The 5,000-nt window shown below is 52.7% G+C and overlaps 1 non-coding gene across 1 annotated transcript in view; it reads left to right on the top strand.

Moving 5' to 3' along the window:
• The first annotated feature begins 3,468 nt into the window (after window positions 1–3,468).
• The window catches only part of LOC126454516 (small subunit ribosomal RNA), a 1,910-nt gene continuing 378 nt past the window's right edge, over window positions 3,469–5,000 (top strand). The window contains exon 1 of the ribosomal RNA XR_007585217.1: window positions 3,469–5,000. This exon is cut by the window's right edge and continues 378 nt beyond it. This is a non-coding gene — a ribosomal RNA (small subunit ribosomal RNA).

Consider the following 5,000-nt stretch of genomic DNA (forward strand, 5'->3'; position numbering starts at 1 on the left):
CTGTAACACGCACACAGACAATATGTAAGCACCAGCATGCAACAACACCCAGTGCATCCTCTCCGCCACATTAGACAATCCACACTGTCATAACCAGACTGGGAGGTCCACACAGAAAACAGAATATCCCACCCACCCGACAACCACCATTGCTCAGCCAAGCCACCAACACCCACACATGTCCTACACAGGGGTGCACCCAACATCACAATACTGCCTCCTCTCACAGCACACAAACAATGGCAGGAATGAAAGACACAGGTCTGCCACAAGCATGGAATGAGAGCGCCGCCTGTCATGAGCCAAAGGTACATCCTGACGTGGCAAATCAGATGATACCGCAGGCATCCACGTACTATAATCACAATCAACAAACCGGCCGCCGCCCCCCCCCCCCATTAAACCTTTCCTTACAACAATGTGTACCTTAACCTAACCTATGTCGTACCTTAACCTAACCTATGTCGTACCTTAACCTAACCTATGTCGTACCTTAACCTAACCTATGTCGTACCTTAACCTAACCTATGTCGTACCTTAACCTAACCTATGTCGTACCTTAACCTAACCTATGTCGTACCTTAACCTAACCTATGTCGTACCTTAACCTAACCTATGTCGTACCTTAACCTAACCTATGTCGTACCTTAACCTAACCTATGTCGTACCTTAACCTAACCTATGTCGTACCTTAACCTAACCTATGTCGTACCTTAACCTAACCTATGTCGTACCTTAACCTAACCTATGTCGTGCCTTAACCTAACCTATGTCGTGCCTTAACCTAACCTATGTCGTGCCTTAACCTAACCTATGTCGTGCCTTAACCTAACCTATGTCGTGCCTTAACCTAACCTATGTCGTGCCTTAACCTAACCTATGTCGTGCCTTAACCTAACCTATGTCGTGCCTTAACCTAACCTATGTCGTGCCTTAACCTAACCTATGTCGTGCCTTAACCTAACCTATGTCGTGCCTTAACCTAACCTATGTCGTGCCTTAACCTAACCTATGTCGTGCCTTAACCTAACCTATGTCGTGCCTTAACCTAACCTATGTCGTGTTTTAACCTAACCTATATTGCGCCTTAATGTAACCTATATTGCGCCTTAATGTAACCTATATTGCGCCTTAATGTAACCTATATTGCGCCTTAACGTAACCTATATTGCGCCTTAACGTAACCTATATTGCGCCTTAACGTAACCTATATTGCGCCTTAACGTAACCTATATTGCGCCTTAACGTAACCTATATTGCGCCTTAACGTAACCTATATTGCGCCTTAACGTAACCTATATTGCGCCTTAACGTAACCTATATTGCGCCTTAACGTAACCTATATTGCGCCTTAACGTAACCTATATTGCGCCTTAACGTAACCTATATTGCGCCTTAACGTAACCTATATTGCGCCTTAACGTAACCTATATTGCGCCTTAACGTAACCTATATTGCGCCTTAACGTAACCTATATTGCGCCTTAACGTAACCTATATTGCGCCTTAACGTAACCCACATTGCCCCTTAACGTAACCCACATTGCCCCTTAACGTAACCCATATTGTGCTGTAACCCAACACACGTTGGGCCTTAACCCAACACACGTTGGGCCTTAACCCAACACACGTTGGGCCTTAACCCAACACACGTTGGGCCTTAACCCAACACACGTTGGGCCTTAACCCAACACACGTTGGGCCTTAACCCAACACACGTTGGGCCTTAACCCAACACACGTTGGGCCTTAACCCAACACACGTTGGGCCTTAACCTGCTCTGTAATTGTCATACGACGCGTTAAATTAGTGTAGTGTTGCCTAACTGCAACCCCCGCAATATAGTTTGCTACTCGCACTGCCCGGTCCCCAGTGTATCGCTTCATGTTAAACACCTTGCAGCGATACACTGTAATGTGGATGGCAGCAGGACGTACATGCTCAATGCCCTTCGCAGTTGTTCATTGGCATTCGCATGGCGAAGCACTGCGCCTACGCTGTGGTACGGCCTGTGTCAACTGTCCGCTGATGTTGTACCTCCAAATCACACACTGTACTGCACATTGGTCCTCATGTACTGAATGATACATCGTGGTACATGTGACCGTACAACGACTGCGCCAACAACGGCGAACCATGCGGTCCAAATGTTGTGCACGCAGCTACGTGTCGTCTCCCTATAAGAGCTGGAGTGCAGTGTGGTATGCCCTGGATGGCGATCAGCATGAGCCGTCTGTTGATGTAGTGGCGCGTGTTGTCAGACGTTGTCGTCTCTTCTCACACACCGTGATAGCATGGTGCACTGCGTTCCACATCTGCGACATGCGACAGAGGCCGGTTGACAGTCGTTTGCGCAATGGACATCGCATACGTACGGGGGCCACCTTCCACGTGTTTGCGAAGCGTGCACATGTTGTTGCGTGTATGTGGGCAGACATAGTGTGTCGTGACACCTGACACAGGCATGCAACAATCGTTGAATTTGCAAATGGCGATGGACGCCTACGTTTGCTGGTGACGTTACGCAAATGAACAACTGGTAAACCGTTGTGGTGCGGTTGTTCTCGCTAGAGGTGAATCAGTGATGGCGACGATCGGTTGAGCTACCAACCGGTTGTTTCAGCGATACCCACCATGCCCACGAACGTGAATGGCATGTGGGTGTGAAGCGATACGCGGCGGTGGCTGGGTGGGACCGGCCCCGGCCGGTGAGGGGGGGCCGCCCGGCGTGCTGGCCGCGCGGTGCGTGGGCGCACGCGCTACAGCCGGCTGGTGGGGGCGGCCACTGGCAGGCGCGCCGGCCGACGGAGGCGGCAGGCGGCGCAGCTGCGCGCCGGCGCACCCTGCACGCGGCGCCGTGCGGCCAAAGTAGGTCCTCGCGGGCCCGGTGCGAAGCGCGGTGGACATCTGCAGTGTGCTGGTCCGATTGAGGACTGTGTGCGCTGAGGATGCGCCGCCGCCCGGCGCTCGGCGCCGCGACGCCGTCTGCTGCTCGGTCGCCTCTGCGGTTCTCGCAGGTGGTTTGTATCGCAGCTGTGCGGACGTGTTGGCGCGTGCGCTGTGCTGGGAGAGTTCGCTTCGGCACCCAAGTGGGGCTTTTGTCCTTCTGTGGCGCTGGCGTTGGAGCTGCCGGTCACCGTAGGTGGCGCGTGTTGTCTCCCGCCGGCAATGCCACGACAGCACGCTCCCGGGCCTCTGTCGGCAGCGGCAAGCTCAGTTGGGAGCACGGGTGGTCGCACCTAAAGCGTCTACTCGCCAAACTCCGGGCGATTGCGCCTCTCTCGAACCCGACCAAGTACTTAGGACGGCGCTGCGCGCCGCCGGGACCTGAGAGGGTTTCGAGGTGTATGGTGCAGGGGAGCGCAGCCTCCTCCTGTTTGCAGAATAATTGAGCGGACGCTTGCGTGTTCGCGCGGGCCCCCGGGACACACTCCCGGGCGGCCGGCTGCTCAGCTCTAGTTGACGCAGCTCCCTGGTTGATCCTGCCAGTAGTCATATGCTTGTCTCAAAGATTAAGCCATGCATGTCTCAGTACAAGCCGCATTAAGGTGAAACCGCGAATGGCTCATTAAATCAGTTATGGTTCCTTAGATCGTACCCACGTTACTTGGATAACTGTGGTAATTCTAGAGCTAATACATGCAAACAGAGTCCCGACCAGAGATGGAAGGGACGCTTTTATTAGATCAAAACCAATCGGTCGGCTCGTCCGGTCCGTTTGCCTTGGTGACTCTGAATAACTTTGGGCTGATCGCACGGTCCTCGTACCGGCGACGCATCTTTCAAATGTCTGCCTTATCAACTGTCGATGGTAGGTTCTGCGCCTACCATGGTTGTAACGGGTAACGGGGAATCAGGGTTCGATTCCGGAGAGGGAGCCTGAGAAACGGCTACCACATCCAAGGAAGGCAGCAGGCGCGCAAATTACCCACTCCCGGCACGGGGAGGTAGTGACGAAAAATAACGATACGGGACTCATCCGAGGCCCCGTAATCGGAATGAGTACACTTTAAATCCTTTAACGAGTATCTATTGGAGGGCAAGTCTGGTGCCAGCAGCCGCGGTAATTCCAGCTCCAATAGCGTATATTAAAGTTGTTGCGGTTAAAAAGCTCGTAGTTGGATTTGTGTCCCACGCTGTTGGTTCACCGCCCGTCGGTGTTTAACTGGCATGTATCGTGGGACGTCCTGCCGGTGGGGCGAGCCGAAGGCGTGCGACGCGCCTCGTGCGTGCTCGTGCGTCCCGAGGCGGACCCCGTTGCAATCCTACCAGGGTGCTCTTGAGTGAGTGTCTCGGTGGGCCGGCACGTTTACTTTGAACAAATTAGAGTGCTTAAAGCAGGCAAGCCCGCCTGAATACTGTGTGCATGGAATAATGGAATAGGACCTCGGTTCTATTTTGTTGGTTTTCGGAACCCGAGGTAATGATTAATAGGGACAGGCGGGGGCATTCGTATTGCGACGTTAGAGGTGAAATTCTTGGATCGTCGCAAGACGAACAGAAGCGAAAGCATTTGCCAAGTATGTTTTCATTAATCAAGAACGAAAGTTAGAGGTTCGAAGGCGATCAGATACCGCCCTAGTTCTAACCATAAACGATGCCAGCCAGCGATCCGCCGCAGTTCCTCCGATGACTCGGCGGGCAGCCTCCGGGAAACCAAAGCTTTTGGGTTCCGGGGGAAGTATGGTTGCAAAGCTGAAACTTAAAGGAATTGACGGAAGGGCACCACCAGGAGTGGAGCCTGCGGCTTAATTTGACTCAACACGGGAAACCTCACCAGGCCCGGACACCGGAAGGATTGACAGATTGATAGCTCTTTCTTGATTCGGTGGGTGGTGGTGCATGGCCGTTCTTAGTTGGTGGAGCGATTTGTCTGGTTAATTCCGATAACGAACGAGACTCTAGCCTGCTAACTAGTCGCGTGACATCCTTCGTGCTGTCAGCGATTACTTTTCTTCTTAGAGGGACAGGCGGCTTCTAGCCGCACGAGATTGAGCAATA

Source organism: Schistocerca serialis, unplaced genomic scaffold (assembly GCF_023864345.2).
Source record: "Schistocerca serialis cubense isolate TAMUIC-IGC-003099 unplaced genomic scaffold, iqSchSeri2.2 HiC_scaffold_985, whole genome shotgun sequence".
Lineage (NCBI taxonomy): Eukaryota > Metazoa > Arthropoda > Insecta > Orthoptera > Acrididae > Schistocerca > Schistocerca serialis.